Source organism: Stegodyphus dumicola, chromosome 7 (genome assembly GCF_044657685.1).
Source record: "Stegodyphus dumicola isolate Sdum_Otavi_A_Nest chromosome 7, ASM4465768v1".
Taxonomy (NCBI): Eukaryota; Metazoa; Arthropoda; class Arachnida; order Araneae; family Eresidae; genus Stegodyphus; species Stegodyphus dumicola.
Window position 1 is genome coordinate 190123598 of NC_140774.1, and position 13948 is coordinate 190137545.

Here is a 13948-nt window from a genome sequence, read left to right on the forward strand (position 1 = left end):
TATATGTATTACACACATACATTCATGCTTACGTATATACATGCATACATACATACATTTCTGAATCCGGTCCTGATAACAGGACAGTACCAAATTTGCCTTGAAGTCAAAAGTAGTTATTTCAACGTAATAGAATAATTTTGCTATAATTTTCTGGCAAAACCTATTTAAGAAAATCTCGTTTATCAGGGAAACGTAGATAAACATTTTCTTGAAATATTTAGCGACTTTTCTTGAAGTGTTAAAATTGAGATTTAACAAAATATTAAAAGTTTAAAATATATTCTAATAAAGTGATCCATAACATTATACGGTACTATTTTGTTATAGTGGGTGACCAAACATATTCGTCGATTTTAGATTTACGCCAAGATCGATTTTTACCAAGCTCGTAAAGTGTGAACATAAAAATAAACAACACAATATATGATGATAACAATAATACTCACATATCGCTTCCTAAGAATCCTTATTCTTCTTATTATTTTGTCAGATGTAATTGTTCCAATCAACTGCAGCACTTTCGCACATATTAAGCTGTTACACAATTTCATGGACGTCATGTCCTCTGCCGAGGAATGCGTAAATCTCACATCAGTAACGAACGATAATCTGGAGTCGCTGAACCAATTTCCAACATGGATGCCCGATTTCGTTTTGCTATTTTTATCATTACACCTCCAAACGATTTCGTCGTTAATGGGAAGTTTCATGTTGTGGCCATTTCATATACTCGTTTTTGAGATAAAAGACATCTTTCTTGAAAACATTATATGGCACCCACCTCATTACTTTGGTAAATTAGAATTTATTAACGTCATAGTCACACAAAAAAACCAATGAATAAATTTTTAAATAAACAATGCGAAGTAGAAAACTTCATCAACAATAAATAATATAGGAACACGCTGCCAGAGCAAAAATGCAACAAGTTTGTAATATAAAATTACGTGGCGAGGTATACGAACATGCAGTCGGTGCTAATTTAAGATCGCGTGGCGAGGTACAAGAAAACGCAGCCAGATTTTGGCGAGATATCTTGGTTGATTGGCGATTCAATATCGGTGGCTGTTTTAACAAGAAAGTACCCATTCTCTAACTGCTTAGTAATTTTTAAAACCATTTCGGTACCAAAAAAATAACAGTTTTTCATTCTATTGCATATTAGATAATTGGTATTATATATGTACATTTACCGAAACCGCATGTTAATGCAATTCCAGCAGAGAATGTTTTGGAAGAACGATTCTTCATACGTCAAAATATCTGGTTGATGTTGATGATGTTGATGTATTTAATTATGGCAAAGCACACGAGGGCTATCTGCCTAAAGGGAGGGATGCCTTTCGTGGAGGACTTTCTAAGGGAAACTGGCTCGTATACACGTTACACATGGGGAAAACCACGAAAACGCCCATGCAGCCAGCCCGTTCGCGGGATTCGAACCTCAGACCGAACTACCAGTGTTCAGCGTCTTTACCGCTCGGCCGCTGGTGGGCTCAAAAATATCTGGATAATGGTACCAAGAAACAATGTTTTTCTTGCCATCACTTATTGATGATTTCTTCAGTTTATAGTATTCTTCAAAGGAAAACCTGCATGTTTAATGTAATGTGAGTGACTTCATGATACGAGTTTCATTTTTGTCATAGCCAGAGCTTAAATTACTTCTTAGTTTTTAGGACAAATTATAATTCTAGCCGAAGCGCAGCGGAGCCCTAAATAAAAAGGTTCCGGTACTCTTTTTATAGGACTGAACAACAATTTCAATAGGAATTTGATCTCCAAAATTTTATTTTTAGAAATAAAATTATATTAAAAATTACCTATTAGATTTATTAAAATTAGAGATGAATTTTAAAAAAAGGCAAAAGAGAAAATCTGAAAGGTTTCAGATTTTAAATCAAGTCCGAAGGGGCCTTTTTTAACATTTTTGTGTTACTTTTATTCATTAAATATTATATTCTTTGCACTTAAACCATAAAATTCAGTTTGAGATCAATATCGCAAAATAATTTTAAATTGAGTATATCTTTTAGTATTTCTGATACAGAGTCTCACGCGCTGGAGAAATTTGTATTTTTTGTACAACATTGCCATTACTCGCTTTGAAATCCTTGAGTTTGTTCATCAAAAATTCGTTAAAGTTTTACAAAATATGAAATCGACAATAAAACAAATTTCAAACTTCAAATTCGGACTTCCAGAAGCCCATATTCGCAGTAGGATTACGTCGTTGAAAATTGGATGGCTCTAGGTACCGTCGTTTTATCACAATGCGAAAAACATACATACATTTATGCAGATTCTTCGTTATTTAATTTCTTCGAATAATACAGGGCGATTATATTAGATGGCAACAGTTTGAAAAGTGAAACTACGGACATTCAGAGTGATTCGACGCTAAATCGCAAAACGAAAACAATAGTCCCTCAGGGACAAAGCTCCTTTGTACTAATAATCTAATATATAGCATGTTTAAAATCACTAAAGAAATAAATTTTAATATGTGTCTTTAATTGTTAATCACTTTAATCATTAAAATAATTAATGATTTTATTTATTTATTTATTGTTTTTCTTTTTCCCTGAGGGTCCGCGGTAGGCCTCCGGCTTTTCTAATTTTAGAAATTAAGCCAAGGTCATATTACCAGTATTATAATGAGGGGGAATTGTAGTTCTCCATTTCACATTAAAACAGAGCTTTGAAATCTTATCGCTGTAAGTTTTTTATTTCAGAATTGGCTGAAAGAAGAAAATACCTTGAATTATCGGAAATAGAAGTCAGAAACTTTACTCTTTTCCCACCCAACTTGAGACAACTTGAGATACCCAACTTTTGTAAGACTGCCTTGTTATCTACCCTTCAACCGAAACGGACTAAGGCTTCCTTTAGCTAAAAAAATAGGGTACTCGCCAAATTATTGTTGATGCCAATGCTGCCAAAAATAATTGCGGCAACCCTAATAATTGTGGCAAGAAAGGAAGTATAATAGTAAATAACTATATGAGATTGATGTTTTAATTTAGATGAAAGGTTAATTTCATATAGTACTTTTAGCCTTTTTCAAGGCTAAACATGACTATATGGAAGCATAAGAGTAAATAACTATTTCAGATCATTATTATAATTTATATAAAAATTGCTAAACATAACTGAATGGATGCCTGCATCGCTATTTCGCTACCGACATATCGCTAAAGCATAATTTCATCTCGTTGGTTGTTCAAACGTAATTTTCTATAATGAATGATGCCTTTTCTTTGAAAATAATCTCGGTAAAGTGCAGAATCGCTCACTTATTTGTTTGCCGCTTTTTACAAGGGTAAAAACAATTGGATTTTTGTCAATTTTCTTTTACTTTTTAAGTGAAAATAGGCCGATGTGTACATAGATAAAGTCAAGGGTGTGCGCAGTGCCATTTTTGTGCAATTCTAGGATTTTTTTAAAGTGAAAATAGGTCGATGTGCACATGGATACCGAGTATGTGCAATTCTTAAAAACGCGTCAAGCAGTGGGTGATTCTGCACTTTACCCAAAACTCTGTTGCCGACTTTTCGTCAAGGGCAATTCTCAAATTGTTAAATCCATAGGATATCAAAAAATGATTTAAAATCAAAAAGGATTTAAAAATTAAATTAGTATTTCAATGGCGTCTTAAGAAATATATAATCTTACGATCTGAAAATCTTCAATCTGAAATCAACGCGTACGCTAGATTTGGCGCGTTTGCTAGATTTGGCGCTTTTGCGCATACATTTTCGCTGCAATTTTTTTACGGCTCTCGAAACCGAATAGTACCAAAAATAGTATTGCTTAAGTCAGGTAATTTTCTAAAACTATTAAACATCTTTTTTCTTCATATTAACGAACAGCTTTTAAAAATAGGTCCAACGCATAGACGCGTATTTCATTTCCTGTGTAAGCCCACCAGCGGCCGAGCGGTAAAGTCGCTGAACACTGGTAGTTCGGTCCGAGATTCGAATCCAGCAAACGGGCTGGCTGTATGGGTGTTTTAGTGGTTTTCCCCATGTGTAATGTGTATACGAGCCAGTTTTCCTTAGAAAGTCCTCCACGAAGGCATCCCTCCCATCAGGCAGATAGCCCTCAAGGCTTTGCCGTAATTAAATAACCTAACCATTTCCTGTGCTTTTTTCCTTCTGAAAAAGGTATTTTTTGCTTTTGTTTAATGTAGATTTTTAGGCTTTTGTGTTTTAAGTTCAAGGCTATGAATATTGTTGCAGATTTGGTATTTAAATAGCTAATGTTAGTTGAATTATAAATTAAATTGTTTTATTCCCCGTGCAGTGTAGCGCGTGACGAATATTAAAGGAAAGCTAAGCCGGAAAGTTACAAATACAAGAGCACGTGCATTTAACATTTAATAAATAAATATCTCTTTTTGATTTCGAGAAATTTCCAGAAAATTCTAGCGCGCGATTTAAAAATCTTATAAAAAGGAGGAAAACCTCTCAATTCGATGAACCGCATGTAAGTTCATATAGGGGTTGCCCCGTGTACAAGAAGCGATATGAAGCAAAGAAGCAGCAGGCGAAGCCAGCAGCTAAGATCCCTACGCCGGCAGATTTTCCGAAATTCATCGAAACAGAGGAAGACAGCAGTAAAACCCAGATGAAACCTCTCTACAGTGATAGAGTAAAGAAAAAATTGGAAAACCCACCCACAGAGTACAAGGCTATCATAAACTGGATCCAAGATCCTAAAATCAAAAAATTTCTGAACAGTATGGTTAAGCACGTTGAGAAGACCCGCGCTGCATAAACCACGGCTGAGAAGTTTACTGCCGGATTCAAAGCAGCCATGACACTGATGAGATTTGCTGAAAGTGAAGAGTAATCACCAGCTTAGAAGCATTTGAGAGAATTTCACTATGTTTAAGATTTCTTTTCACTTTTTGAACACACAGGTTCCCCTGTTTACAGCAGCAGAGCTCGAGGTCAGTACTTGGGTGGGTGACCACCCACGTAACTGGCCTCGACGTATCATCTTTCTTCATACTAGTGAAGATACATCACAGCTTGTACGGCGGCCAGATACTTGAACCCTCCTTCTCCAAAGTCTACTTGACCAACTCACGTGCATTAGCACGTGTTCCTGCTTCACCTTTGTCGGTGCGGTGTAAATCACCTTAATTTTTAATTCTTCCCAACGCCTTAGGGCATATCTCCAACAGAGACGGTTAAAGTAGCAGAGGCTACTAAATGCCGCCTAACCATTCACTCGATTTCGATTTCGATTTCGATTTCAATTCGATGATGATTTTAGTTAGTTTGTTGTTGTTTTAAGAGTTTGTTTAGAAAACTGCTCTTGTTCACTAGCGAATTCGCGGATTAGCTTTCGCTAGCTGTTTTGAATTAAGTTCTCTTGAACGTTTGAGTAGTTAAAAGATAACTACTGTGAGATACTGTTATACTGCACGAATATTTTAGGAAATTTAAGCATATTTGTTGTGATAATAATAAATTTGTGTTCATTTTTCATCGGACTTGTGCATTCATATCGTAACGAACCCGTACGCACGCAACAATATTATTACTCGTATTTCCTTTACATTAGTCGGAAGTTCAAGTAAAATGGGCTCATATGACTAAAACATTTTAGAGTCATTATCGTGTGCGTCACTTCGCAAACCATTGTCTTAAAATCGCCTCATATAAACCTCTTAAATTAGTATGAATACTCATCATACTTAAAAAAAAATCTTCGTAAATTTTTTTCAGATCTTCATATGGTACAGTTTAAAACAAAGCCTGTAAAAAAATGGGATGACGCAAAAGGCAGTAAGCTTTTAAGAAACATGCGGTTTCAGATTTCCAACGTTTAGTGAAACAATTCGCGTAATGTTTTTCTTCATTGCCAGTGGCGCTGCACGATATCCATGTACTTGTAGCAGTCAGTTCGGGTAGTTCCTAACCAAGCAATATAGGATTTAAGACCTCGACATTTAGTTTACCGTTCATACTGTAAGCGATTATTACCACAACTTAAACAATCGTCGAAAAAGTAACAAAAAGTGATGAACCAACAATCATGAATGTGGCAAATCTTGCCTTTCTTCCAGATTAAAATAAAATCGTTGCATAACATGCGTAATGCTTGCTTTGAAGAGAGATATTCCAAAATCACAACCATATATTTGAGATTCCTACATCCTATATTTGAGATCTCTAGCCACATAGCGTCAAGCTTGAAATTAAAAATTTTGCATAATTGCGTTTCAAAGTAACCCTAAAATAATCGATTATACTGTAAATTTGCATTACAATGCGCTGTAAAGTCCAAGGAAATACGAAATTTTAACGTTTATTGTCTTTTGAATCACTTGCAGGTGTACAAGAAAGTTACATATATTATAATCCATACCTAGTTAGCCCTGTTATCAGTTATGAATTTAAGTATCAAAAGCAGAAAAAAAAAAGATTTCCTTTCTTTTCGATTAATATTTTATCACTATTCTTACATATTACCTGTAAAGAATAAAATAAAATGTTACCCTGACTTAACATTAGTAAAATTTCTTTATAGTATTCGCGTTTTTTAGAAAATTTTTATTTTTTAATATAGTTTAAAAATTTAATAAAGTATTATTTGGCTTTATTATTTACGAAATTAATATTAAAATTTTCAATTAAAAGTAGTTTTTGTAATTATTTTTATTATTTAGTAGACTTTTTCCCAAATAGCATAATACTAGGTTTAGAATTTTTAAATCTCTGCTTTGCATTTATTCAGCGCCCACCAGCGGCCGAACGGTAAAACCGCTGAACACTGGTAGTTCGGTCCGTGGTTCGAATCCCGCGAACGCGCTGGCTGCATGGCCGTTTTCGTGGTTTTCCCCATGTGTAACGTGTACACGAGACCGTTTCCCTTAGAAAGTCCTTCACGAAGGCATCCCTCTCCTTTGGCAGATACCCTCGAGACTTTGCCTTAATTACAGAAACCAAACCGACCATTTATTCATAATTAGAGCTTTATGGATTAGAGGTAACAATGAGAAAGCTTTCGCGTATATAAACAGCAGCTATATAACTTGTTTCAAGAACTGCCCTGAAACGAAAAGAAAATCAGCAACATTTACTGAGAAAGAGAATAAATGAAACTGCATACGAACTTCAAATTGGAGATAATTTTGACTAATTTAATAATCATTCTGGCGACGAGAATTCTTTTGGCGTCAAAATATTATCGCCAAGGAAACAACAGCCGGGATAACCAGTAAATACTAAACTTGTATTTAAAATGACCTGTTCAAAATGGCATACACAAATAATAGGAAAAATTGCTAGGAGATTTTTTTTCATCGTCATTTGGCTCCATTAAGAGATTTTTTTATTTATTTAATAACAAAAAATTTAATTATATAAGACAAAGCTGTGTGTATATTTCACTGGATCGTTTGCACCTGAAGCATGCAACAAATATATCCTTCAAGTGGTCCCTTATACTTTCTATATAGCCAGGATTCCAAAATCAATAAAGATCTCAAAATAAAAGTAAGAATTTTTTTTTTTTTTTTCCCCTGAAGTGTTTAAAAACTAGAAAGAAAATCAAAATCATCTGAGAGTATTATCGAGCAAAATGTTAATACTAAGTACAACGCTTTACAATTCTAATTTCAGGGAACAATAATTTGGTTTCCCTTTGAAAATTTAATTATACCATAAACCGATTATATACTATAATGGAGCTCATATCACTAAATCGATAAAATTCATCATGTCGTCTCATAATTAAATTTCAGAATAGATCCCCATCATGGAAGAATATCATCAAGGTTTGGCCGTTTTTCACCTACCTACCTTGTACAGCTACCTGTTTAGCGTATTCAATTATAACGGGTGTTTGGTATAAAATGCGATGAGTTACGAGAGATAATGGCGCTGGTTCCAAAATAAAATTAAGTAAGTTAGGCCACACAAATATTTAATTATTTACATAATTTACAAAGTTACAAGTTAAGTGCTGGTAACCGCATGTTAATGCAATTCCAGCATAGAATGTTTTGAAAGAATGATTCTTCATACGTCAAAATATTTGGATAATGTTACCAAGAAACAATGTTTTTCTTGCCATCAGTTATTGCTGAGTTATTCAGTTCATATTATTCTTCAAAGGAAAACCTGCATGTTTAATATAATGTGAGTGACCTCATAATACGGGTTTCATTTTTGTCATATTACCAGTATTATAATGATGGAGAATGGTAGCTCTCCATTTCACATTAAAACAGAGCTTTTAAATCTTATCGCTGTAAGTTTTGAACTTCAGAATTTGCTGAAAGAAGAAACTACCTTGAATTATTGGAAAGAGAAGTCAGAAACTTCACTCTTTTCCCACACAACTTGGTTTTGTGAGACTGCCTTGTTATCTACCCTTCAATCGAAACGGAATAATGCATATATCCATACATTTGAGATTTCTAGCTACATCGCGTCAAGCTTGAAATTAAAAATTTTGCATATTTTGCCTCCCATAATCATTTCGGCGCCGAGAATTCTTTTGGAGCCAAAATATTATCGCCAAAATGACCTATTCAAAATGGCATACACAAATAAAAGGAAAAATTGCTAGGAGATTTTTTTCATCGTCATTTAGCTCCATTAAGAGATTTTTGCATTTATTTAACAACGAAAGATTTAATTATATGAGACAAAGCTGTGTGTATCGCTGCATCCAAAGCTGGATATCACTGGATCCTTTGCATCTGAAGCATGGGCCCACCAGCGGCCGAGCGGTAAAGTCGCTGAACACTGGTAGTTCGGTCCGAGATTCGAATCCCGCGAACGGGCTAGCTGCATGGGCGTTTTGGTGGTTTTCCCCATGTGTAACGTATATACGAGCCAGTTTCCCTTAGAAAGTCCTCCACGAAAGCATCCTTCCCTTTAGGCAGATAGCCCTCGTGTGCTTTGCCATAATTAAATACACCACACCACCAGCACCTGAAGCATGCAACAAATATCTCTTTCAAGTGGCAAACTTTCTATATGACCAGGATTTTAGATTTGCAAAACCAAATCAATAAAAATCTCAAAATAAAAGTAAGAAGTTTTTTTTAACTCTGAAGTGTTGAAAAACTAGAAAAAATCAAAATCATCTGAGAGTATTATCGAGCAAAATGTTAATACTAAGTACAACGCTTTGCAATTCTAATTTCAGGAAACAATAATTTGATTTCCCTTTGAAAATTTAATTATACCATAAACCGATTATATACTATAATGGAGCTCATAATCACTAAATCGACAAAATTCATCATATCGTCTCATAATTAAATTTCATAATAGGGTCTCCATCATGGAAGAATATCATCAAGTTCGCTAGCTACTTAGCGTATACAGTCCTAACGGGCTTATTCATAACGAGCATAACGGGGCTGAACATAAAAAGCATAAACAATGTTGATAAGAACGAAAACCCATTAAAAGTAGTTTTTGTAAACGGGAACTAAATACTTAACAGACAAATAAAAGATTGACACCACTCTCCCTGAAACTATATACAAAATTTAATCCTGATTTGATGCAGATATCAGCTGAAAATAATTGCATTTTGAGAAGCAAGCATATTTCAGGTTTCAGGAGTACGTATTTAGCACATACTATAATGTGTTCTCTCTCTCATTTCTGGATGCCTTCGTGGTGTAACGGTAACAGACTCGGATATTCGAGAGGTCCAGGTTTGAGTCCTGGTTAGGGCATTGCTCATTTTTCACGTCTCCTACTCCTAATAATAATAATAATAATAATAATAATAAACTAATGACTCTACAATGCACAGTGACTGAATATGCTCTCGCCCCGTATGTACCTATTAGACGTTATGTTCAAAAAGAAAAACTTTCAGTTTCAGGAAGGAACACTCTCATGTCATGATATGTCCTTACTATACTAAAAATAGCACAGAAATCTAACACTAGTAGTAATTTCAAATGCAATCATATTATTATGGATTTCGTATTTATTTAGCTATTTTTAGTAGAATTTGTAATTAAAATTGTTTAATATTTCCGTGCAATGCAGCACGAGACTTATCTGAAGAGAAAGCTATGCCGGAAAAATTAAATGCAAGAGCACGCGCATTTAACATTTTTAATAATAGATATCTCGTAATTGTACTCTTTTGCTATCCAGAAGAGTTGAGAAAATACGAGAAGGTTCTCGTGCGTGATTTAAAGAGCTTATAAAAGCTGGAGGAAAACATCTCAATTCAGTTGTTGTTTGGATAGCTGCAGCGAATTCGCGGTGATATCGGATTAGTTTTCGCTGTTTTGAATTAAGTTTTGTTGAACGATTTATTAGTTTAAAAGGTAACTACTGTGAGATATTGCGATATTGTACGAATATCTCTAAAGAAATTTAAGCATTTTGTTTTCATTTGTTGTGATAAGAATAAATTTTTTTCACTTTTCATCGGCCTTGTGCATTCCATTTACTACGAACCCGCACCATTATAAAATTATAATTATAATTTCCTTATTTTGCAGTTAATTATAAATCATCTAAAATAAAATATTAAATTCTCTAAACTAAATTTTCCAAGGGTTGCTTATCTTTAGTTTCAAATATTAGTTTGTTCGAATGTTCTTTCCTAAGCGTAAAAAACCACTTCAAAAACGTCTTAAAATACTTTAATAACTGACATTATGTATCTTTAAATAAAGCTGCGGTTTTCTAACCATAGTGAAGGACAATAAAATTTTCGAAGCTCAAGCCGAAAAATCAATTTACTTCAGCACCGTATGTCGTTCTTAATGAATACGGTTCCTCGCGTTTAATGGCTCGTAAATCGCGAAACTGCTTTAAATCTTTCTCGGTTAATTACTCTGTAAGAAATTTTCATTTTCAGTCAAAATTAAAAGGAATTATAATGTGAACTTATGTCCCAAAAATGAAGTTTTCTCAACGTCTTAATTACTTTACTCCTACTGTCATTAAAGAAGCAAAAATGTTTGTCAAGCAGTTTTCTCAAATAGCTGACAAACCCATTTGTTGTATTCGATCGCAATTAGGGAAATTCCAATTAAGATTGAGTATATAATGTCGAAGAAGAACCATGTAAAATTTTCGTAATTTGTAGTTCGGTAAATGTTAAATCTGATGTGACCTCCTTCTTCTTCTTCTATTAAATTATAAACACTTTTTAGGTGCATTTCATTTAAACTTATGTCTTCGAATTTTATTAGAAATATGTTTCCCATTCAATTATTTCAATTCTTGCTTCGATAAGGCAAAAATACATAAAACTAAAAGCACCTTCATTAAAAATTGTAAAATACAGAAAAGCATAAAACACCAAATACAGTTAAAAACATTTAAACAATTAATTTTGCAACTAAAATTAGAGTTTCTACTAAAACGCAGGCAATTCGGCCAGCGGGCAGGAACATTGATGTTTTGGTACGCAATACTGAAAGTTTATTTTTGGTCCCATTCATCAAAAAGACGCTGAAGTTGATGCAGAAACTGACTTAATTTACTTTTCTAATAAGAGTTCCAAATGTAAACATATGGCGGTTTCGTTAGGCTTAGTAGCACTTAAAATACTTTTAAATTGTTGATAATTTTACAACTATTGCATGCAGATTAACTAAAGGGATAAAAACCTTAACCAGAACATAAGAACAACGTAACTGAATCACATTTAAAGCAAAAAATGCATAATTTACCAACATATAAGTGTGAAAAACCTGCAGCCGAAAGGGGAGGTGCACATTTCATGATATAGTAGTCCCATAAACAAAAATACCAAAGTATATATAAGCAGAGATACGACTAACAGATTAAGTGTACTATCACGTGTGATATTATCATGAGTATCGATCTGAAATGAATATTTACAACGCAACTCATTTTCAACTCCCCAAAATCCGTATTTAAACTACCTGCCCGGAAGCTTAATGGCAAACCGTACATTGAGTTAATCAATGTTAACGAATTTCGCTTACTGCGCATGCTCAATAGTGTATCGCTGGCGTGGGAGAAAATACTGGCGATTAAGCATAAGCAACCCTACACAAGCCTGTTCGTCATGTAGGTCTTATGGACTGTTTACAATTGCAACAGTCTATTTCATTTACTTACAGTAATTTATTTGACCTTTAATTCAGTAATTTAAGGTAGATTTAATTCTTAATTTGTTAAAGTGTATATGAATGGGACGTATGGTAAATACTCAATTGTTTTTATTCCTCAGAAGTATAATGAGCTACCTGCTTTGTACTCCTTTTTAGGCAAATTAAATTAAATTAATTTTAAGGGAAATCCCTTAAAAGAAAATTTGGGTAGTTTACAATCGACATTTACACTCCAAGTAATGAAGCAGCTTACAAACTGACGCGTTTTAAAACTTCGAACTGTTTACGCCCAAGATAACACAATATCAACCATATACCGCATTCATCTTCTTTTAAAATTGCGCCAAAGTCGTAACTGCGCCAAATTCTCTTTTGGGCATGCGCAGTAAGCGAAATTCGTTTAACATTGATCAACTCAATGTGCGGTTTGCCATTATGCTGCTCTCCCGGAACTACGTTTTATGTCTCACCTAAAATAGCTGGCGATGAAATTTATGTTAATAATTGAGCTTGATAGTGCTTTGACATAGCGTCGCTGATTACCAACACTGACCATTTCCGAAATCACTCATCAGAGCTGCTTCGATGTTAACAGAGACATCACTTAATAGTGCATAATGTATAAACTTCCTTTTAGCTTTAACGCTATTCTAAAGCGGCCAATGTCATCGCGTTAATTTGGGTTCAAACAACAAATATTTTTGCATATTTCTTCTATTTGAAAATTCCTTTTAAATGAATAGTTCTTAAATGTACCCACTAGTGACCAAACAGTTAAAACCATTGAATAGTAATGTTTCGTCTTGAACCCTTTGGCTGGGATAGTAATTTTGGGTACGTTTTCTACCGGTATGTAGTTAATATGAGCCAGTTTCTTTTAAAAACTTTTCAGCTGAAGTTGCTTTAAATGTAAATCAACGATTATTATTTACTTTTCAGTTCAAGAGAGCCCGGTTTGTCGCAACTAAACAAAGAATGAAATAATTTCGGGTATTTGTTTTTTTCAGATAACCTGTACATTTATTAGGTGACATGAAAAATGAGCAATGCCCTCGCCGAGACTCGTAAAACCATATTCTGCTCGCGAGACTGTGTATCGGAAATTCTAAAAATATGATGTTTTCAAATGTTTTCTGATATTGCTTTTGAATAGAATTTTATATGTTTTAAGTGCGAAGAACATGATATTTAATAAATAAATAAAGGTAACACACAAAACGTTAAAAAACGCCCCTTTGGACATAATGAAAAATCTGAAAGCTTTCCGTGAATTTATACCTCTTAAACTACAATTTAAACGTTATCACTTTTTCGTTATATATATATATATACATTTTGTGAGAGTCGAAGAGACATTATGACGAGAGTCAGTTATATATATATTTATTTCTATAGGCTTCAGATTCACAATTATCGACCTTTTAATAGACCAAATAACCAGAAGACAATCTATACGTTTTTGCAAAAAATTCGAAGCACGAAGAAGGACTTTTGCGATCGTGACGAAATTTGGTATGTAAAAACACGTTGATCGAACATGCAAATGATTAAAGATTCAAGGCAAATGAACAGGAATTGCGCTTATTCTTTCGCAAAGCGTAAACATGCGGAAAATTTATCTTTTTTGGTTGCTGCCATTGTAATTCCGTAAAGAAGCAACTAAAGATGCCATTATCGCCATCATTGTCGTCTATTCAACGTACTACAGCCACGTCTTATAGCTCCCGTGGTACCGTCCACCATCTCACGGCGCTTGTCCGAAGCAGGATTTCGCTCACAGAGGCCTTTAAGACGTTTGCCTTTGGCCCCACAACATCGGAAGAGTCGTCTGAAGTGGTGTCGCATCCGATCATA